This window comes from Balaenoptera borealis, assembly GCF_965194805.1.
Source record: "Balaenoptera borealis genome assembly, chromosome: 9".
NCBI lineage: Eukaryota > Metazoa > Chordata > Mammalia > Artiodactyla > Balaenopteridae > Balaenoptera > Balaenoptera borealis.
In genome coordinates this window covers 2304572-2328137 of record NC_138873.1, presented here as the reverse complement: position 1 = coordinate 2328137, position 23566 = coordinate 2304572, and the positions used below count along the sequence as shown (strand labels likewise).

The following is a 23566-nucleotide window of genomic DNA, read 5'->3' as shown; positions in this document are numbered from 1 at the left end:
CCATACAAATTTTAAGATTTTTTCTTCTGGTTCTGTAAAAAATGCCATTGGTAATTTGATAGGGATTGCATTGAATCTGTCGATTGCTTTGGTGGTATAGTCATTTTCACAATATTGATTCTTCCAATCCAAGAACATGGTATATCTCTCCATCTGTTTGTATTATCTTTAATTTCTTTCATCAGTGTCTTATAGTTTTCTGCATACAGGTCTTTTGTCTCCTTAGGTAGGTTTATTCTTTTTGTTGCAGTGGTAAATGGGAGTGTTTCCTTAATTTCTCTTTCAGATTGTTCAACATTAGTGTATAGGAATGCAAGAGATTTCTGTGCATTAATTTTGTATCCTGCAACTTTACCAAATTCATTGATTAGGTCTAGTAGTTTTCTGGTGGCATCTTTAGGATTCTCTATGTATAGTATCATGTCATCTGCAAACAGTGACAGTTTTACTTCTTCTTTTCCAATCTGTATTCCTTTTATTTCTTTTTCTTCTCTGATTGCCGTGGCTGGGACTTCCAAAACTATGTTGAATAATAGTGGTGAGAGTGGACATCCTTGTCTTGTTCCTGATCTTAGAGGAAATGGTTTCAGTTTTTCACCATTGAGAACGATGTTGGCTGTGGGTTTGTCATATATGGCCTTTATTATGTTGAGGTAGGTTCCCTCTATGCCCACTTTCTGGAGAGTTTTTATCATAAATGGGTGTTGAATTTTGTCAAAAGCTTTTTCTACCAACACTCATTATTATCTCTCTTTTTAAATATAGCAATTCTGGTGGATGTGAAGTCGTATCACATTGTGGTTTGGGTTTGCATTTGGAGCATATTTCATATGCACTTAAGAAGGTGTATTCTGCTGCTGTTAGGTAGCACGTTCTATAGCCGTCTTTTAAGTCTAGTTAGTTAATAGTGCTGTTCAAGTTTTCTGTTTCCTTGATCTTATTCTTAGTTTTTCTATCCATTATTGAAAATGGGGTATTGAAATCTTCAACTGTTACTGTTTAACAATCTATTCCTCCCTTCAGTTCTCTCATTCTGTCCAAAATGCCTGTATTTTGGAATTCTCTTATTAGGTGATTGTTATATCTTCCTGATGGATGACCCTTTTATCATTATAAAATGTCCCTCTTGATGTCTAGCAATTTTTTTTGTCATTTTAAAATCATTTTGCCTGATATTAGTATAACCATTCTTGCTCTTATGGTAGCTGTTTGCATGATGTACCTTTTCCTTTCAGCCTGTTTGTATCTCTGAATCTAAAGTTTGCCTCATGTACACAGCATATAGTTGGATCTTTTTTGTTTTCTTTCAGTGCAGTCTGATAACCTCTGCCTTTTGATTGGATTGTTTAATCCATTCACATTTAGTGTTATTATTGATATAGTTTGATTTATGGCTGCAATTTAAATTTTTTGTTTTCTATATGTGTCATGTATTTTTTGTTTTTCTGTTCTTTGCTGCTTTCTTTTGCATTAAGTGTATCTTTTCTAGTGTAACTGTGATTCCTTATTTGTTCACTGTATGTGTGTGTGTGTATTTTCCACATATATCACTATGTAAGTGTAAGGTGCTAAGTCCAGCATGATGGTTTGATTTACGTGTATTGTAAAATGATTACCACAGTAGGTTTAGTTAACATCCATCAACTCATAGCTATAATAAAAAGAAAAAAATTCTTCTTGTGATGGAGGAATTACTCCTATGGTCTGCTCTCTTAACAACCTTCCTATGTATCATCAGTATCTTTTTAAAGTTATTTTCTTAGTGGTTGCTCTGGGGCTTACAATATACTTCTCAACTTATAAGAATCTTTTTAGGTTTATCCTAAATTATTTCCACTGAGCTATAGAAACATGTTTCCTGTCTAGCTCTATTCCCTCTTCCCTTGTCTTTGTGCTGTTTTTGTTATTACCTCTATATGTGTTACAAATCCAAGAATTGCCTGTTATAATTTTTACTTTATATAATTTTATGTCTTTTAGAGAACCCATGTCCATAAAGTGAGGTGGGGAGGCAGGAAGACACATGGAAAGGGAACTGTGCCTCTCTTAGTGGATAGGATACCCTGAGCTGTTTCTAGAGGGGGATCTGTGAACGTCCACTTGACAACTCTGCAACGAATGAAACCCCCCTACCCTGCATCTGTTAGTCAGCAGTGTATCCTGATTCACTCCTTACCTATTACCAGGCCGCCTGTTCTAGGGGTTGTATCTCAAAATGACTCAGAGTACTCCCACTTTTACCTCAAACTTTGTTGAAGTTGTCGTATACTGTGCCATTTACTGTGATTTCTCACAATTTGGATTACTCCACTTGAATTTAAATAAAGTTTAGGCAGCAACCTTTCATAGCTGTCTATGATCTTTCATGAAACCGTGAACATGTGCAGAATGATGAATCCAAAGGGAGATCTGGTGTATGTGCTGCAAAGCCTCAGAGCAGGAAGCAGAGTTGAAATAGTAAATTAGGAGATGAGCCGACTTTTGGAGGTTGGCCCCTTGCTTTCTACACTTCTGTACGCATGTTTCTACAAAAAAAATGAATGTTAACCCGCTGACTTAACAGTGAACTTTTTGAGATGTCTTTCAAAAATTGAAGCTTTAGTAATTTTCTTTGGTTGTACTCTGTATCAGTGGAGAAGGAGTTTGTATATAATCAAGATAAATCATAGTAAATGAACATTTAAATGGCTTCATTGACCTATCCATTACCAAATGATTGTTTAATGAAATCTGGACATTATCTAGAAAGTTGGTGACCAAAATATTCTGAGCTTTAAGTGCTAAGTCAAAATATTTAGGTGTTAACATAGGTGTTCAAATGAGCCTCAGGAAAAAGAAGAACTGGTCAATTTTTGCCCAGTAGGATATGTATTTTAGGTGGAATTAGCAAACAAACGTAATGAGGAACGAATGCTCATTGGAAATTGGAAGTGGTCTGTTTGAAAGAAGGAATCCTGGGCTGTAGTCAAACTAACTGGGTTCTGGACCTCTCAGCTCGGGCCCCTTCTGTGGACTTTGCCTCTCACGAGTCAGCTGAGGGTGCTGGACCCTTGGTTCCGTGTTTTTACACTGGGCTGTAGGAGCCCAGGCCTCTCAGGGTGCCTCGGGGGCCGAGGAGGGGGGAATGGAAAGCCACTTATCCGCCCATGACATATAATCAAGTTCTAATATTTATTTATTTATTTATTTATTTATTTTAATAGCTACTTTATTTATTGATTTATTTATCTTTGGCTGTGTTGGGTCTTCGTTTCGTGCGAGGGCTTTCTCTATTTGCAGCAAGCGGGGGCCACTGTTCATCGCGGTGCGGGGGCCGCTCTTCATCGCGGTGCACCGGCCTTTCACTATCGCGGCCCCTCCCGTTGCGGGGCACAGGCTCCAGACACGCAGGCTCAGTAGTTGTGGCTCACGGGCCCAGTTGCTCCGCGGCATGTGGGGTCTTCCCAGACCAGGGCTCGAACCCGTGTCCCCTGCATTAGCAGGCAGATTCTCAACTACTGCGCCACCAGGGAAGCCCAAGTTCTAATATTTAAAAAGAAGAATTTTCCTTCAACACCTGCCCTGGGGGAGCCGCTGGGCTGGGTGCCTCTGTCGCTTGTCAGCATGCTGCCCAGAAGGTGTAACCGCCTGGCAGGAGAAAGCAGCGTTTTGTAAAGAAAGCAGATGGGGCTTCTCAGCGATCAGCCAGCATATTCTAAGAAAACATTGCGTGCCTGCTATTGTCCAGTGAGTCGTGCTCAAAGTTACTGAGAGTAATTACTAAAATTAATGTGTTAAAAGCAACCCTCCCCCCAAAAAAGACCCACCCACCTAAAACCGCGTCATGTTGTTCTGTGTCATGTTTAGGTATTAAATAACATCATCTCTTGTGATATGCCTAGTAGTAGGAGTGAGTCAAACTAGGTCATTTAACCAGTATGCATTCTGAAGTCTTAGCATTAGAGAAGGAGGTGCAGTTTATCTGCAGCTATTTCCATTTCTTTGAAAAAGAAAAGAATAATTATCATGGGCTTATACAGATATTTGGCAATGGGTCTCCTAAGAAACAGCAGAGAACCTTTAAAATTTTTTACTGAGAAAATAGAAGACTCTAAGAACTTGGCAATAGAGTATTTAAACACTGTGTAAGTTTATAACACTGTAGGTCTATAAAATGGCCAACTTTATAAGAACAAAGAAATAAATATCTGGTTGATTCATTATGGTCAAGTAAGGATGGAGAGGGAGAGCACAGGAGACAGACAAGGGAGAAAGTGAAAAAGAGAAACAGGTCAGGAGGAGGGAGGCGGGAGGAGGGGGCAGGAAAGCGAAAGGGCTGGACCCCAGGAGGGAGAGTGACCATGCGGGGAGGGGGGGGAATCGATGATTCCTGCAGGGTAAGAATGTGAAGCTGTCTTTGTCTTCCTCTTAGGAGACTGGGCCATCAGCTGATACAGTAATGACCCACCATACACAGCTGTCTTATCACTTCTATCAGTGATTGACTTTTCGGGATCAATTAGCCACAGAAACTTCCTGGGAAGAAATATTCTCAACTGCTGTGGTGTGGACAAAATAATCTACTAAATTACTTGCTCCAAGATATAAAATCCAGCAGATTTTCCCTAGTCCAGTTCTGAGGTTACTAGAATCCAAAAGGCAGGGAGGGAGGTATATATATCAGGCTGTTTTTATAGGTGATGTCTACTCCTTAAGTAATTCTCAAAAAACGAGTTGATAAAAAAATCCTCAGAATTCTCTGAGGTCTATCTTTGCATGTTGAAAAAGGAGTGAAATCTGTAGTGCTGTGAAATATTTTAAATATCTCCCAATATTTAAAGCCTGTCTGTGAGATTGAATACAGGGCCAAAGAGGCAAACTCTCCAAAAATACACATTTTTTTCATAGAGACTAACTCATTGTGTGGGCTTTAAGAAGCATTAGAAATATAGGCCACCTTAGAATGCATACCTGAATAGGAAACTTTGCAGAAGATAATCTTGCTATTTCTCTCCAGAGTAGCTGAATTTTCCACTGTGGTTTGGCCTCTGTGGTTTTAGAAATAATTTATGTGCTACGTGCGCGTTCTGTTATATAATAGCAACCGTACTGTAGGTGTGCTTGTCCGTCAGCCTTTATTCAGCCGTGCTTGTGTGAGGTAAAGCCCTGCTTAGTAAGATGACTCATTGGTGGCGTGCTCTCGTTCATTAAATTTTACCTTTAAATAAAAGATGTGGAAACTTTAACATAGAAAATGTTTAAAATGCAAATCCATTAATTAATAATCTTCATGTTCAGACTAAGACGTCAAAGTAGCTACTATAATAATCCTTTTTTTTTTTCAGGTAAAACTAATTTTAATAACAGATTTTCTCAAACACAACAGATCCAACATGCAAAAACATATTTATGTAACCCAATATACTTCATCATGCAAAAAGTAAAAAAATATTAATAAGCTATTTTACATATATATATTTTTTTTAAATTAATTAATTTATTTATTTTTGTCTGTGTTGGGTCTTCGTTTCTGTGCGAGGGCTTTCTCTAGTTGCGGCAAGCAGGGGCCACTCTTCATCGCGGTGCACGGGCCTCTCACTATCGCGACCTCTCTTGTTGCGGAGCACAGGCTCCAGACGCGCAGGCTCAGTAGTTGTGGCTCACGGGCCTAGTTGCACCGCGGCATGTGGGATCTTCCCAGGCCAGGGCTCGAACCTGTGTCCCCTGCGTTGGCAGGCAGATTCTCAACCACTGCGCCACCAGGGAAGCCTATTTTACATATTTTAAATACTGTCTTTGAAATCTGGTGTGTATTTTGCACTTAGAGCATCTTTCAATTTGGATTTTCATCAGTTAAAGTGAAATGTAGTCCTACCAAAACAATGAAGCTGTGATTAACAGAAAAATATTTTATACTGCTTCAGCTTTTAACCTAACTGGAATTATTTTTTTTTAACAGTTTTATTGGAGTATAATTGCTTTACAATGGTGTGTTAGTTTTTGCTTTATAACAAAGTGAATCAGCTATACATATACATATATCCCCATATCTCTTCCCTCTTGTGTCTCCCTCCCTCCCACCCTCCCTATCCCACCCCAATAATGCTTCTTGAATGGAAAGATAGAAATTATTAGCAAAGAAAGAGAAGCATCAAGAAGAACTAAATGGAAATTAGAACTGAAAATTTCTAGTTTTTTAAGGAACCTCCATACTGTTCTCCATAGTGGCTGTATCAATTTACATTCCCACCAACAGTGCAAGAGGGTTCCCTTTTCTCCACACCCTCTCCAGCATTTATTGTTTGTAGAAAACTAAAAATAGAACTACCATACGACCCAGCAATCCCACTACTGGGCATATACCCTGAGAAAACCATAATTCAAAAAGAGTCATGTACCAAAATGTTCATTGCAGCTCTATTTACAATAGCCAGGACATGGAAGCAACCTAAGTGTCCATCAACAGATGAACGGATAAAGAATATGTGGCACATATATACAATGGAATATTACTCAGCCATAAAATGGAATGAAACTGAGTTATTTGTAGTGAGGTGGATGGACCTAGAGACTGTCATACAAAGTGAAGTAAGTCAGAAAGAGAAAAACAAATACCGTATACTAACGCATATATGTGGAATCAAAAAAAAAAAAAAAAAGTGGTCAGAAGAACCTAGGGGCAAGACGGGAATAAAGACACAGACCTACCAGAGAATGGACTTGAGGATACGGGGAGGGGGAAGGGTAAGCTGGGACAAAGTGAGAGAGTGGCATGGACATATATACACTACCAAACATAAAATAGATAGCTAGTGGGAAGCAACCGCATAGCACAGGGAGATCAGCTCGGTGCTTTGTGACCACCTAGAGGGGTGGGATAGGGAGGGTGGGAGGGAGGGAGATGCAAGAGGGAAGAGATATGGGGACATATGTATATGTATAGCTGATTCACTTTGTTATTAAGCAGAAACTAACACACCATTGTAAAGCAATTATACTCCAATAAAGATGTTAAAAAAAAAAGGAAAAAAACCCAGAAAATTTCAAAAAAGGAAACAAAATACTCACTGGATGGGTTCAGTAGCAGAACAAGGATAACAGAGGAGGGAGTCAGTGAACTTGAAAACAGGTCTAGAAAATTATCTGATTTGAACAACAGAGAAAAGACCCTGAAAAAAACAAAGAACAGCGGGAACATTGGGATATTACCAAAAATGCTAACATTTATATCACTGGAATACCAGAAAGAGATGAGAAAGAGTGTACAGAAAAAATATTTGAAGAAATAACGGCTAAAAACTTTCAAGTCTGGCAAAACACATAAACTAACAGATTCAAGAACCTCAGCAACCTCCAAACAGGATAACCACCCGCCTCCACCAAATCCATATTCTAGACACATCATGATCAAACTACTGAAAACTCGACAAAGTCTTTAGAGCAGTCAAACAATGCATTACTTACAGAGGAACAAAGATTCAAGTGAATGGAGATTTCTCATTAGAAACCATGCTATAGGGACTTACCTGGTGGTGCAGTGGTTAAGAATCCGCCTGCCAATGCAGGGGACACGGGTTCAAGCCCTGGTCCGGGAAGATCCCACATGCCGTGGAGCAACTAAGCCCGTGCGCCACAACTCCTGAGCCTGTGCTCTAGAGCCTGTGAGCCACAACTACTGAAGAAGCCTGCGCGCCTAGAGCCCGTGCTCTGCAACAAGAGAAGCCACCGCAGCTCTCCCCAACTAGAGAAAGCTGCGCACAGCAATGAAGACCCACACGGCCAAAAATAAAATAAATAAATACATTAAAAAAAAAAAAAAAAGATTCTATCTAAGTTGGTTCCTGAAGGGAAGGTGAAACTCCATGACCCTTTTTTTCATCTTCCCTCTTTTTTTGTTTTTTTAAACCTGGCAATTTACCTATAGTGCTTTTATCTGCTAAACTGTTTCAGAGTGGAATAATTTAGACATGTATAAATCCCAGTTAATAGATTTCTTAACATCAAATTTGGATAGTTTTTGTCTAAACTAAATGATTTCTTGACTCGTAGTTAAAAGTAACCATGATAGAAATCAAGTTTGATTCTCCAGTTTTTGAAAGTTTGTTCCCCAGCTGAGTGCCTTGTGTCCAGAAAGAAGGGGAGAATAGAATTGGTGGGAAAACTGGCCATCAGTTAAATTGCCTTTTTCTGTCTAAAATAAAACTTCATCAGTTTATCAAAAAAGCAGTTAAATTTCTGATTTCTCCTTAAGAGTACCGGATTTGAGTACTCCCCTTAAAAGTACTCTGATTTCTGTCAGATCGGAGAGGGAGACAAAGCAGCTCTGCTCTGGCCTGGGCCTGGCCGTGGGATGGAAAGACGAAGCAGCAAGCTTTCTTCAGCTCCCTTTACAGCGTTTCTCCTCCCTGGTGTGTCCCATGGCCTTATTCCTCATGATGCAGCTGGCCAGGCACCGGATCTTTCTAGCAACCTTCAGAAAAACTTGGCTTTCTTGTAACCCACTTCTGAAACACCTTGCACCATCACGTGCAGGGAGAGCATGGGCCACATAAAGGACAGATTTTGGATTGAAATCTAATTCTGATATGCAGTACATGTATTAGGGCCAAGTTATTTAATCTCCCTCCAAGCCTCAGTTTGTGCATCTGTAAAATGGAGATAGCACCTCATTGGCATAAAGGTTGTGAATACTAAGCAAGAAAGCCGCATCCAGCACACAGTGGGTTCTCAATATTAATTCATCGTCTTCCTCCTCACCTCTGTTTTCTAAGACTTATTATTCCTAAGCAACATGTGTGGATTTTAACAAAGATCTGTGGGGCCACCGGTATAAAATCAGCATCTCCAGATGGTATGTCTTCTGTACATAGGGTGTGGGTATAGAGATAAGTCAGTATGTTGTAAGTACTCCATTTACTAAGAACATCAGGGAGTCCTGGGGTCCGATCCTGGTTTCATTGCTTCCTGGCCATGTGACTGTGGGCACGTTTCCTCTCTGCTCTCAGTTGTAATGTTTCCTCCTCGTAGGTGTGTGGAGGAAACAGCAGATGAGCCATGCAAAGTGCTTATTAGCACACTGCTGGGTGCAGAGGGAGGGACCCAGGCATGGCACCCAGAACTGAGTGCAGCTTTTCTAATACCCTCTAGGAAGTGGAGCCCACTCTCTTCAAAGGGCAAGAAAGGACTAAAATAACCCTGCTTTAGAGCCGTTGAAGTACGCCTCTTGAAGAAGTGTTCTAAGAAGTTAAGAAAATTTTAGATCATTTCTCTTTAGGGAGATCTGTGTTTACCTTGTGAGTTTTCCAAACTTGTCATTTATGATAAACCAACCAGGTCACTCAGGGTAGGCTAGATTCTGCTACGGTGGCAGCCTCATGTCTCGCCCAGATCCGTGTCCCTCCCAGGCCTGCCCCACGCTGCCCTCCCTCAGGGAGGCCAGCTGACAGGGCTCCCCCATTTGGAGCACCACGAGAGGAGAGAGAATGTGGCTACTTGGACACCAGCACTTAAGGGGCTTGCCTGAAAGCGCGATGGATCTCCTCCAGTCTCGATGTGTTCACCAAGGAAACCAACTCGGTGGGGAGCTGGAATCTGCCCTGTGCATGTGTACAGACATGAATACAGAAGCAGGGCGTTTGAGCACACCAATTCCACCTCGCCCGTGAAAGGACTCTGCATTTCTGGAACGCTGCACTGGGGGATGGCAGGGTGCGTGGTCCTCTTTGATTCCCAGAGGAAAATTCCAAACAAGACCCACCATTTCACAGTTGAATTTACAGTGATTTTTAGGAATAGCTTTTTCGAGGAACTAACGATCAGGTAAAGATGGATTTGGGACCTAGAGACTTGGAGCCTGGAACCGTGATTGTATCTAAAGTGAAAAGCTGAATATCATTGCTCCTAATAGAAATTAAGTGTTCAATAATTTTTGCCACTGAGAGGCTGATAACAAAACCTCTAAGGAAAAGACAACGGGTTCATATGGACCATATTCCCATTTAAAGTGTCAGCAGGAACTTTTTTTTTTTGGTGACAACTTTCATGCCGACAGCTCTGTTATTAAATAAGAGCCCACGAGTTCTGTGTTACGTTGGGAACTGGTCTTTGTTAAGATGTGTGCCCAGTGTACACATCTTCAAGTAAGTGGTAACTTTAGAAGATCTCACCGGTAGCAGCAGATGTCTAGTTGGCTTTAGCATAAACTGTGTCCACTGATGGAGATGTCACTTAATATAGAAGAACACACAGCAGAAACACTCAGGGATTGTGAGTAATGGAGTGACAAGGGTACTTCCTTCTGCTGGGAGGGTAGGTTCCAAGGGTTAGGGGAAGGATTAGAAATGTGCAGACAAAACAAACTGAAATTGATGAACAATAGGCTTGTATTTTGTCCCAGGCTTATGGTAATACATTCATTTGTAGAGTGTATTAGTGTGGAAAAGTAAGTAAATGATGAACACGGGGGGAGCAACGTACCTGAAAGTGCTTAGTGTCTGGCTCAGAGTGGGTGCTTGATAGTTGCTTTAATGGGACTCCATCAGTGCCTTTGCTGTGTGTTAGCTCTGTCCTGGAAACCTGGGGAAGTCCCGGTTGCTACAGCGAGGCCCTTCACAGAAGCCTCAGTTTCAGGTCCTCAAGTTGAGACATCCTTTTAGTCAACTTGCAGAGTTTCTAATTACACATTCTTGCCCCTCCCAGGGCATATTTAGTGGTGGGAGATCTGGGAGGGCTGCAGACCTTCTAGGAGCGCTCGGTGGGTCCTAGATCAGCGCCCGGTCTGTGTTCTGGAAACTTGCTGCCCAGCGAGTGGTCCCGGCACTGTATCAGCACTGCGTCACCCCGAGCTTGTTAGAAATGCAGGCTCTTGGGCCCGCCCCAGGGCTGTGGTCCCAGTGTCCGTGCGTTCACAAGATTTCAGGGAACTTATGTGCTCCTTAAAGTTTGAGAAGCCCTAGACTCTCAGAATTAGAAATGATGGTTTTCTGGGTTCTCATTTAAGAACGGGCTGTTGCACAGCTAATCAAAGATGGCTGCTTCACAAGCCCTGAATTTTAAACTTCTGGTAGGAGGAGAAATGTCTTCTGTCTTCTTCCACACTTTGATCTCCAATGACCACACTCGGGGCTCCTCACGGAACAGAGAGATGACACACAGCTCAGCCCGTGACAGATGACCGGAGGACAACCGTGTGAGAATGTTCTCGCCTCTGCTGCTTAGACGGGTCCGTAGGCCCCGTCCTCTCCGGCCCCCCTGGCTCTGTCTTGACTTCATATCAGCCCTTGCAGCACTCTAAGTAAGCCAGCCGAGGACAGCATGCCCTCTTGAAGCAGCACGCGTAAGAGGGGGCTTCCATCTTAGGACGTGGCCAGTCTTTTAACTATCTGCTTGGGGGCTTGCTTTGTTTTCTGTTGTTTCTTTCATCTTATGCATTAATCTAATTTTTTAACTGAAGTGTAGTTGTGATATTATATGTTACAGGTGTACAATATAGCGATTCACAGTTTTTAAAGGTTATTTACTCCATTTATAGTTATAAAATATTGACTGTATTCCCCATGGTGTACAGTATACCCTTGTAGCTTATTTTGTACATAACAGTTTTTACCTCTTACTCCCCTCCCCCTATTTTGCCCCTCCCCCTTCCCTCTCCCCACTGGTGACCATTAGTTCTCTGTATCGGTGAGTCTGCTTCTTTTTTGTTACGTTCACAAGTTTGTTGTATTTTTTAGATTCCACATATAAGTGATATCGTACAATATTTGTCTTTCTCTTTCTGACTTATTTCATTTAGCATAATACCCTCCAAGTCCATCCATGTTCCTGCAGCTGGCAGGGTTTCACTGTTTTTTATGACTGAGTAGTATTCCATTGTGTATATGTACCACATCTCCTTTCTTTGATTCATAGCTTTCATCGCTGCTTCTCGTGTTTCTGGCCCCGCTCCGGAGGGTCAGCCCCTGGTTTCACCTTCTGCCCATCCTGGGTTGCAGCCTCTGCTCGCTCTCGCCAGGTGACTCCAGGTGCCTCCCAGCCCCACTAAGCTTTGACCCTGGTGCATCATCTCCTCAGCCTGCTCAGGGCCCTTCTGGAGTTTACCTAGACCCTGGGATGCGGGAAATTGGACACACGTTAAAATGTGAACTTCTTCTGTGAAGGGGCTGAATTTGTTTGTTGCAGCCCCTGGAATCACGCAACTGTTTAGTATTAAATGCCGGATGTTAGACGTCCACCTCCTCTTACGACGTAGGAAGCCTCAAGAGAGACTTGTTCCCATCCTAACGACAAGGAGACTCCAGGTCATCTGTCAAATCACAGCATTTGTTAAGCCCTTCAGAGAGCTTCAGGTGCAAGACAGCTATGTGGGCCGAATTCCGAAGAGAGGGAGAGCCCCGTAGAGGAGAGCTGAGATGCATGAAGCATCCCAGGCTTGGCACGGGAAGGAGAGAGAGCTGGCTGTCTCACCACGGCAAAGAGAGCAGCTGATTGCAAAGGACCCTTAAAGGCCAGAGATGGGCTGGAAGGTCAGGTTCAGACAGTGAGGCCTGGGACACAGGGACGTTCATACTTGCTGGCAGGCTCTTTTCTGCAGCCTGCCCAGGTGATCACAGGAGTGCTTGGGGGCAGGACCCTGGAGAGAGCCCACTCAGTGGCACGGTTTCCCACGAGGACTTCAGGCTCCTGGGAAACAGACACAAAACTCTGTCCTTTCCCCGTTACCCTTTTCTGCCAGGAAGCAAAAGCCTTGAGCCACTGAGAGATGACCTGTTAAATCTCTCATCCTGGGCTTCCCTGGTGGCGCAGTGGTTGAGAATCTGCCTGCCAATGCAGGGGACACGGGTTCGAGCCCTGGTCTGGGAAGATCCCACATGCCGCGGAGCAGATAGGCCCGTGAGCTACAATTACTGAGCCTGCGCGTCTGGAGCCTGTGCTCCGCAACAAGAGAGGCCGCGATAGTGAGAGGCCCGCGCACCACGATGAAGAGTGGCCCCCGCTTGCCGCAACTGGAGAAAGCCCTCGCACAGAAACGAAGACCCAACACAGCCATAAATTAAAAAAAAAAAAAAAAAAAAATCTCTCATCCAAGGACAGACAATGATCTGTTGCTGCTGGGGGCAGGACAGGAAACTTTCTCCCACCCCAGACCAACCACAAATACAGGCAGAGTGGAGCTTCCGTGGGAAGGAGAGGCAGGAATGCTTTGAAAACCTTATGTCAGCGGTCCCCAACCTTTTTGGCACCAGGGACCAGTTTTGTGGAAGACAGTTTTTCCACAGACCGGGGGTGGGGGGTGGTTTTGGGATGATTCAAGCGCATCACATTTATTATGCACTTTATTTCTATTATTATTACATTGTAATATGTAATGAAATAATTATACAACTCACCATAATGCAGAATCAGTGGGAGCCCTGAGCTTGTTTTCACTTGCCACTCATTGATAGGGTTTGATATGAGTCTGCAAGCAGTTGATTTATTATGGCCTCTGTGCAGTCAAACTCTCTGCTAATGATCATCTGTATTTGCAGCCACTCCCCAGCGCCAGCATCACCGCCTCAGCTCCACCTCAGATCATCAGGCATTAGATTCTCATAAGGAGCATGCAACCTAGATCCCTCGAATGTGCAGTTTGCAGTACGATTTGTGCTCCTATGAGAATCTAATGCCACTGATGTGACAGGAGGCGGAGCTCAGGCAGTAATGCAAGCAATGGGGAGCGGCTGTAAATACAGATGAAGTTCCCTCGCTCACCTGCCACTCACCTCCTGCTGTGCAACTTGGTTCCTAACAGGCCATGGACCGGTACCAGTCGGTGGCCCCGGGGTTGGGGACCCCTGCCTTATGTCAAGGCCCAGATTCATAGGGCTTACCTAAGACTCAGGACAACAGAAAATCCCTCCTTCTACCACCAGGAGCTGAGCACGAATCGTAAACAGTAGCCATCTATTTCTGCAGGAGGGGCAGGAGCAGGAGAGAGAACCTCGGTCTGGCACAGGGATCCAGGAATGGCCGTGAGGAGGAGATGGAGCAGGAACACTGAGGAAAACCCACGAGCACGTTACCCACTGTAAGGTAAGGCAGGCTGTGTGCACTGAAAGTAGTGATTAAAGACCAGAAAATCTCAAGCCCAGCCCAGCTCCTGACTAGACAGACAACCTCCTCACTCCGGAACCACACATAAAATGATTTTTTATGAGCATAAAAACTGCTTACTTTGGTCTCTATTGTTTCTTTATGCATGATTTTCAGCAGTCAATCCAAAGTTGATACTTTAAAAAGCAAAGCAAAACCAAACCAAATCATTGCCAACAGATAAAGCAACCAACGGAACCAGAACTAGCGATGACCCAGATGTTGGAAGTCTAAGATAGGGACTTTAAAATAACCGTGATAGGGAATTCCCTGGTTAGCCCAGCAGTTAGGACTCGGCGCTTTCACTGCCGTGGGCCCAGGTTTGATCCCTGGTTGGGGAACTAAGATCCCACAAGCTGCACAGTGCAGCCAAAAAATAAATAAATAAATAAAAATAAGATAACCATGATAAATATGTTAAATTATCTAGAGAAAAATATATATAGTATGCATGAACAGATGGGAAATTTCAACAGAGAGACAGAAGCTATAAGAGACAAATAGGAATGCTACAAATTAAAAAGAAATGATATAAAACAAAGAATTCTTTTGGCAGGCTTATCAGTAGACTAGTCTCAGCTGAGGAAAGGTGAATGAACTTGCAGATAGGTCAACAGAAATTGTAAAAGGTGATACACAAAAAAGAATAAAAGACTGAAAAAAAAAAACTATAACAGGGCCAACAAGAGCTCTGGGACAATATCAAATAATCTAACACATTCAGTTGGAGTCCCAGTATAATAAATAAAAGGGAAAGAATAGAGCAGAAGAAACATTTGAAGAGATAATGGCTAAGAATTTTCGAAAAATAGTGCAAGATAACAAACTCCAGATCCATGAAGTTCAGAGAACCCCAACAGTAGAAATACAAAAATAAATGACTCCTAAACCCAAAAAGCACAAAAATCTGCCTAAACATATCATAACTAAACTGTTAAAAACCAAAGACATGGAGGAAATATGGAATGCATCCGGGGGTGGGGATGGGGTTGGGGAACATTACAAAAAGAAGAAGAAAAACAATTACAATAGATTTCTTGTCAGATGATCAGCAAACTAGAAGGTAATAGTGTGGCACCTTTAAAGTACCCAAAGGAAAAAACAATCTATTAACCCAGACTTCTGTGCCCAGTCAAAATATTTTTCAAAACTGAAGGCAAAAATTAAACTTTCTCAGACAAACAAGCTGAGATAACTATGTGAACAGACCTGTGCTGCAAGAGATGTTGTAGGAAGTTCTTCAGGCTGTAGAAAATTACACCAGATGGAAATTCGGATCTATACAGAGAAATGGAGAGCACCAGCAACAATAACAATAAATATTTAAAGTATTTTTTCTTACAGCTTTTTAAAAGATTGTTGACTAAAGCAAAAATAGTAAATGGGGTTTATAACATATGTAGAAGTAGAATATATGAAAATAGTTGCACAGATGATGGGAGGGGGAGGAGTTGCAAGTACAAGGTTGTAAATGCAAACTACTAAGATACGATATTTTGAAATTTTCAAAACAAAATATGTAGGCTTAAAGTAGTAATTTCAGATCAGTCGCTAGTATCAATGAACATTGTTGTACACGGAAAAGTATAAGGTACAAGGGTCAATCTGAGACTTAAATTTTGAAGGAAACAAAAAAAAAAACTTGTTATCATTTAGTTCAGTGGTTCTTCAGTTCAGCCAACATCAGAATCATGTGGAAGAGTTGGTTTAAAAATGGAACCTTCTGGGCCCGGTGCTGCAGATCTCCCCAAGGCAAGGCCTCCTGTTTCACGTGGACGCTCCTAACGTGTGTCCTCCTGTAGCGCGTGGTGGCGGCCCTCAGGGGAAGAGGTGCTGCGTCCTTGGTTATGGGGCCGAGTCAGGGTGGGCCAGACTCAGTCAGGGGTAAACGGACGTTCTAGCTGCTGAGCGACTGCAGCCTGGGCTAACGTCAAGAAAACCCCCTCCTTCTAACAAGGAGTCGTATCTTGCAGTGGTCAGCGTGGAGAAATCAGGATCCCTGGGAACAACTGGGCGTCCTTGATGAATCTAGGAACTTGGGGACCATGGAAACTGCGGGCCAAGTGTGGTCGACCACAGCAGCCTCTTGGTGTGGGCCTCCGTGTGGTTCAGAATACGAGGCTCTGGGTCATGGTGAGATCCCACTGCCCTCTCTCCTCCAGACAGAGGTCACAGATCAGCAGTATCTCTTCAGGGACCCAGGTTGGCTTTGGGTCATGTGTGCGGCATATTCCTTGGGGCCAGGGTTGGGCAGACAAGGTTGCCATGAGTTCCTGAATCCACCATGGCTTTGGTCTGGAGGTGAAGATGAGAGCAGAAGTAGCCATTGGTGTTGGGCCAAATCACCAAGAATAGGGATCAGCCGATGAGTGGAGAAATGGGGTTGGCGGGGAGGAATTCTCATACAGGAAGAGCTGCATCAAGGCTGGGATCCTTGGAACGTGCTGCGTGGGCAGGACAGAGTGGGCAATTCCTTCACTGGAGGACCTCACATGGAAGCGGGAACTGGATTTGTCCCCTTCCTTCCACTGAATGGCAGGTGAAGGATTTTCTTTTTTCCTCTTCAGAAGGGGAAGTTTTTAGGCTCTGCTAAACAATCAAATTAATGGAAACTCTGGCGTCCCCTTAATTAGCCTTGATTTCCGCCAGGTGGGAGGAAGAGGAACGGCCACCCCACCTCTTGTGGCTGTTTTGTTTTTCCCTTCTTTCTTGTTCCTCCATACCCACTTCCTCCGCTTTGGGGGTTCCTCTGTGTAAAGCACTGGCTGACACAATGGTTGTATCTGCAAACCTCACACCTGAATGAGTAATTTTCCTACTAACCTTCTAAAGAGATGGTTCCCAAAGGGCATTATCAGCCTCAGGTCTGGAGCTGTAGTTTAGCTGTTCAGTGGAAGTCTTTCACAATCTTCTGACAAGTTGGACCAACATAAAATTAGGTCTATGTCATTCATCTCTTACGATGACTTGGGCATCACCTGTCTCTTCCTCCCCCTCTTAGCTCTTCTCTGTGTAACATCCACTACCTGTCAGACGCTTCCCTATGAGGTGGCTACATCCCCCTATGTCACACACGAGGAAGCAGAGGCCCAGAGAGATGAAGTAACTTACACAGACCTCCCAGTTAATAAGCAACAGAGCCAAGCTTCAGAGGCCGATCTAATTCCAAGGTCTGTTGAGCTGTATTTCATCCTGGTCCAGTCAGGACCTCTGTCTTGGTACGTCTACCCCAGTAACCCTCCCACTCCAGTCACGTGCTCCAGTGTCCTATTGGTTATTTACTTTCATGTCCTAGGCTTGTAATCTTTGTTTAACCAAGGGGGACTTTTAAGTTTAAAAGGAAATCCAAAAGTAATGTAGCCCAGTGTGGGATTCCATCTGTTTCCCTGAGATGCGTTGGTCCAATGGCCAATCTTCGTGTATTCCGTCAAACTAAGGCGCTTCATCTGACGAGACGGTTGTAGCATCTCTGTGGCCTCTGGTAAGGTGGCAAGCGAGGGCTCGAGAGCGAGGAGAAGCTGGAAGGGAAGTTGCCTGGCCCCACTGAGCTTTGAGTACGTGTCCCACATGAAGGCCGCCTACTTTTATTTCTCTTCAGGTTAAAACCTCTTCCCCTTTTGAGATGACAAATCACAAAACCGGCTTGCCCCAGATTGTGGTGAGCTCCCCAATCTATGCATCAGCGAGAGGTGGATACCTGATCAGGTCTCAAGATTGCTGCAAAAACGAGATAAGATTTTTTTTTTTAGTACTTTTGAGATAAGCTTTTGAAAAACCCACACTCTTTAATTTTTCCATGCCGATCATACTTCACTCATTCATTCACTCAGCAAATCTTTCTGGAGCCCCTGCTGGTGGTGAGGCCCTGTTCCAGGTGACTGGGCCTGTTCCAGGCCCTGTTCCAGGCGCCAAACAGCGGGCTCCTTCTCTCTGGGGCATGCACACTCGTGGCTGCAGACAAGGGAACGACCGGTGGGACAGTGAAGCAGAAGCCAGGAATGGGGCTGGAGCCGAGCGACTGCCCGCCAGTGGTCAGGGAGGGAAGAGCCTTGGAGCAGACACCTAAGGAAGGGAGGGGCCCCCCGAGGTTGTCTGGGGGAGGCGTTCTTGGCAGAGAAAGCAGAGAAATCCCAAGGATGAAGGCCCTGAATCAGGAATGTGCTGAGCAAACTCGAGGAAAAGCCCGGATGCCAGGGTCCCGGGCGTTAACAATGGAGGGGGTGGGAGATAAAGCAGGGAGGGCGAGAGCATGGGGTGGGGGTCCTGTGTTAGGGTGCCCTGTAGGTCATGGTTAGGGTGCAGACGTGTACTGGGGGCACCCTGGAGGATTTCGAACAGAATACAGACATGACTTGAATAACTGTAAAAGTCCCACGGGTCTGTCACGTGGAGAACAGAGCTCAGAGGTTAGGAGTGGGCAGGGGACCACTTGGAAGGTGAAAGCGCCGGTCCAGGTGGTTGTCAGGGAAGGATTGAGAAGCTGAGGGATTTGGGGTACAGGATTTATGTTACATCCCGAGGAGACAGCCAAGGGGATCGGCTGATGTGCTTGGTGGGGAGCAAGAGAGAATTTGGACGCCCCCAAGGCCATAGCCTGCGCCGCCGGGGTTGAAGGGGTTTGGTTGCCTGTTGCTGAAATGAGCTTGTGGACAAGCAAGTTTAGGGAAGGAAAGCTGAGTTTGGTTTTAGACAGGAGGTATTTGAGATTCTTCTGAACGTTCTGAGTAGGGATCCTGATGTCTGGAGTTCCAGAGAGGAGTCTGGCCTGTAGACACAGTTTGGGGGTTGTAGTCAGTTGAATAGTGTCTCCCCCAGATTCATGTACACCTGGAACCTCAGAATGTGACCTGATCTGGAAATAGTCTCTGCAGATGTAATTAAGCTAAGCTAAGGGAGAGGACACAGAGACGTGGAGAGGAAGGGGATGTGAAGGTCGGGCAGGGACGGGAGTGATGTGTGTGCAGAACAAGGCGCCCCACGGGCTGCAGGCACCTCCCACAGCCAGGAGGGGCCCCGGGGTGGTCTCTCCGTCAGACTTCCAGGAGGGACCAGCCCTGACCCTGGACCTCTGGCCTCCGCAGCCGTGAGAGGTTACATTCCTGTTGTTTTAAGCCATCAGGTTTGTGGAACTTTGTGAAAACATCCCCAGGAAACTAATACAGGGTCTCAGGGTAGAGACAGTGTTGAAGTGAGGTCCAGGTGAGGTCGCAGAGGGCCCGGCCCAGGGAAGCCTGATGTCCAGGGAGAGAAGGTGAGGAGGGCCCAGCAGAGGAGCCTGACGAATCTCTTTTCTTTCATCATTCCAACAGAATTTAGAACTAGTAATAGTGGAAAACAGTCGGGCGAGATTGGGGGCAAGTCTGCAAAGTCGCTCTGGCAGAGGCTCCTGCTACGGGAATGAGGCTGTGCTGAGCTGACAGGTGTTGAATCTCACTCCTACCCCTGGGCCCAGTCCTGGAAATCGGCCTACAAGCATCTTTACCTGCTTGGGAGGGGTGTCACGTGTTTTAAAAAGTCAACTTTGTTGAGATATAATTTACATACAACAAAAAAGCGTTCATTTTCAGGATTGTTTCAGTGAGTTTCCACAAATTTATACCAGTGCAACTACAACCACAGTCAAAACAGGAAATATCCCCACCACCCTCGAAGGTTCCCTGGGCTCCTCTCCTGTCGGCCTCTGCCCCTCCCTGCTCCACACGACGCTGATGGCTTTTCTGTCCCTGTACATTAGCTGCTTCCCCCTAGATTCCGTGTCATGGTGTCACGCAGGGGGTCCTCCTCTGGGGGGCCTGCTGCTCTCCGAGTCTCCCGTGGGCGCCCTGGCATCCAGGGTGTCCTGGGCCTGGAGGCGCTGGCGCGTCTCTTCCCAGCCCTGCGCTCGGTGACATCAGCTTGGTTGCTGGGCGTCGGCCAGAGTGGGGGCAACATTTGCTCCACAGGAATTGGCAGGCCTGCCCGTCAGGGCTCCTTCTCCCCTGGGGAGCCAGCTGATAAACATCTACGAGTCCACCACTGTCCTGTCTGTTCACAGAGTTACCTCCTGATCACCGTTGGGCCACGTTGGCAGGAAACCCAGCATCTACGCTGCTCCCGTCTCCTGGCCCTGCTCCCACCTCAATCCCCCAAGAATCCTGAGGGCCTGTCCTTGAGGGCCTGTCCCGCTCGCAGAGGCACGGCTGAGGGAGGAGTGGGACCTCTGATGCGTCCCCTCGCTGGAACAGGCGGGGGGCGTTTTCCATTGTCGCAGCTTCCACGACTCGGGGGACAGGCATCGTGGCGGGGGACGAGTGCTCCCCTGCTGTGCTAGGTCTAGCGCGTCGCACAGGCCAGAGGGCTTGTCGCAGGCAGCTGATGGCACCGCTGAGCGCGGGTGCCTTCTGAGCTCGCGCAGGCTTGACTTTATTCCCGGTGCGCTCAGCTCCCCGCTGCGGGGACAGAGGAGCCTCGGACCCATCTTGTGGAGGCGCGTTGGGTCCTGGTCACCAGGCAACGCCTCCTTTCTTCACGGCTTCTTTCCCCAGGAGCTCTGGATGCTCTTCTGGCCAGTGGACTTCAGCGGAGACCACCCCCATCATCGGAAATTTTAGTACTGCTGAACCTAAGCAGGAAAGATTTCTTTTCTGCTAGAGGCGCCCCGGCCCTGAGGCGGCTTCGTGCACCTCCCCCCAGAGCTTCACAGTTTTGCACACTCAGAGTCCAAGGAAGCCTTGCGGAGCCAGCCGCAGAGGGTCTCACGGCAGCTGGCCGCCACGGCCTGCGCCGTCCACAGTTACGTAACAGCTTCCGAGAACCAAGGAGATCTGTTCCAGGGCTTCCTACTGTTTCTGCTGAGGAAGAACGGAGACTGTCCCCCTTGAAGTGAAAGCTCCTCCAGCATAGCCGCTGTTGTCACCTGTGTCTCCACAGCAGCTCCCACCGTGAATTCCTCCAAGGTTCACGATTATCTTGTGTCTGTAAAGAAACAGCAACAATTCAGTGCGATGCTTTTTCTCTCGACAGAGACCCCTACACCAGCCACAGGAGAACGATGGGTCTCCCAAGACCCCAGCACGCAAGGGCGTTGCCTCTGGGGCTGCGGTCAGATGGTCCGGGGACCGTGTGAGCTGCACGGGTCAGTAGCCACAGCCTGTCTCACTTCCAGTTTATCTGTGGTCTCACGTGACCTAAGTCACTTGAGCATCTGTACTTTGTCACCCTTCTGTATCACAAAACGGTGTCCTGGACACCTCGTAACTCAGGGCTGCTTTTGACACCAGTCGTCGGTCTCTGGTTGGAGCGCTTTGTGAGTCTGAATGTGTCTGTGAGCACAAAGCACGCTCAGACGCATCCCCACAAATCAAACAGCCACGACCGTACAGCCGGCTTCTAGAACTGGGAGCTGAAGACCCCTCGGACGGCAGCTCCGGGGCCCACACAGGGGAGGGATTCCCTTTACATGGCCTCCAGCTTCAAAGCTCACTTGAGGCTGGTGAGGTGTCAGACAGTAAAGATTCTTTTCATCTGTTAGAAAGTTCTCCTTTGGGGGAGCCGGTATCTACCGAAACTTCCCTTATTCTACTTCCGTCTTTGCATCTAGCACAGTTCCTGACATAGAATTAACCTTCAGAAATTATTAGGGGAACTGAGAACAAGACTCTTCCTTCCGCAGGCCTGCTCTTGACCATTTGAAGATAGCTCTCAGGTCGTCCCTGATCGTCTCATTTTGGAAGCAAACACATATAGTTCCTGTAATTCTTCGCAAAGGGGCACAGCCCCAAGTGCTCGGCCGTCCAGGCTGCATTCCTGAGTGCAGCTCCCATCACTTCTAAGATGTGGTACCCAGGCTGGAAGGAATGATCCATTTGTCTGCTCAGCATAGACGCCTGCAGTGCACCACCTGAGCTGGGTTGATGGCACCAGTGGCCCCAATGGGCTCCCGCACCCCATCCTCTGTGACGTGGTCTCACAGATCTCCCATCAGAAGGCAGACTCAGCTTCCCAGCCAGTGAACCTGCCTTGGCCTGAGACCTGCTTTGGTCAGCGGGATGCGGCAAAGGGATGGAGTCCAGCTCTGAGTCTAGTCCACATGTTTACAATTTTCTTACCTCCTCTTAGAAATCCCCCTCATCACAGGAGAGGCTTGGGCTACCCTGGGAAGGGTGAGAGAACACATGGGGCACAGACTGGCCAGCGGTGACTGACCTCTTGGCTGAGCACAGGTGCACGAGCAGGCCAGTCACATCGGCTGTCTGGCCCAATCAGTATAACCACCTAGCTTACCTGTAGGCTCGTGAGCAATAATAAAGGGTTAGTGTTGCATCCCATTAAGGTCTCAGGGTTGTTTTTCATGCAGTGTTATTTTGGCAACAGATAATTGATACATCATATAACTAGCGCCACCCAAGATTGGATTATCTATTGTAGTGGCTTACATCAAACTTGTGATCAGTTACCTTTATCTGATGATTTTTACATATATCAGTTTCTTTTTTAAAAAAATAATTAATTAATTAATTTTTGGCTGTGTTGGGTCTTCGTTGCAGCGCGTGGCTTTCTCTAGTTGCGGCGAGCGGGGGCTACTCTTCGTTGCGGTGCGCCGGCTTCTCATTACAGTGGCTTCTCTTGTTGCGGAGCATGGGCTCTAGGCATGTTGGGCTTCAGTTGTTGTGGCTCTCGGGCTCAGTAGCTGTGGCTCGTGGGCTCTAGAGTGCAGGCTCAGTAGTTGTGGCGCACGGGCTTAGTTGCTCCGCGGCATGTGGGATATTCCCGGACCAGGGCTCAAACCCGTGTCCCCTGCATTGGCAGGCGGATTCTTAACCACTGCGCCACCAGGGAAGCCCCATATGTCAGTTTCTTGACCTGTGCTGTTCAATATGGTGGCTACCAGCCACGTGTGGCAGTGGAACATTTGAAGTGTGGTGAGTCTGAATTGAGATGTGCTCTAAATATCACACGCACATCTGATTTTGAAGACTTAGTACAAAAATGGTAAAATATCCCATGGATATTTTTTATACTGATTGCATATTGAAATGATTATATTTTGGATACACTGAGTTAAAATTTTTGAAGATTGCTTTTCCCAGTTTGTTTTGACCTTTTTAAATGTGACTACTAGGAAAATTTAAATTACATATGTGACTCACATCATGTCTCTGCTGGGCGCCATTCAAGACAGTGTCCTTCTAGCCCACGTTTATAATTTTCTTATCTCTGTGTCTTATTGCTTTCACCTCAGAATTCCAACCACATGAAATAATATAGAATCTTGAGCATTATCTATACTATTAGTTATCCATCTCAAATCTTATAATTCAGCAAATTTGATAAGCATTCTTTTCCTACTTGTATCCAAGTCATTGATTTAAAATAATTCTGATGACCACAAGATCAATATAACCCCATAGCATTTCACCAATGAATTATTTCCATGCTGAAAAAATGATTTACCATTTCTGGTTGTAATTCACTCTGC

General features: G+C 45.6%; 1 protein-coding gene across 1 annotated transcript in view; it reads left to right on the top strand.

The window, feature by feature from the left end:
- The window catches only part of CCR6 (C-C motif chemokine receptor 6), an 80937-nt gene that overhangs the window by 12084 nt on the left and 45287 nt on the right, over positions 1-23566 (top strand). The window contains exons 2-3 of the mRNA XM_082405324.1: positions 11046-11989; positions 13890-14049. The gene's annotated coding sequence lies outside the window, so the exon portion shown is untranslated. The remainder of the gene's footprint in view (positions 1-11045; positions 11990-13889; positions 14050-23566) is intronic.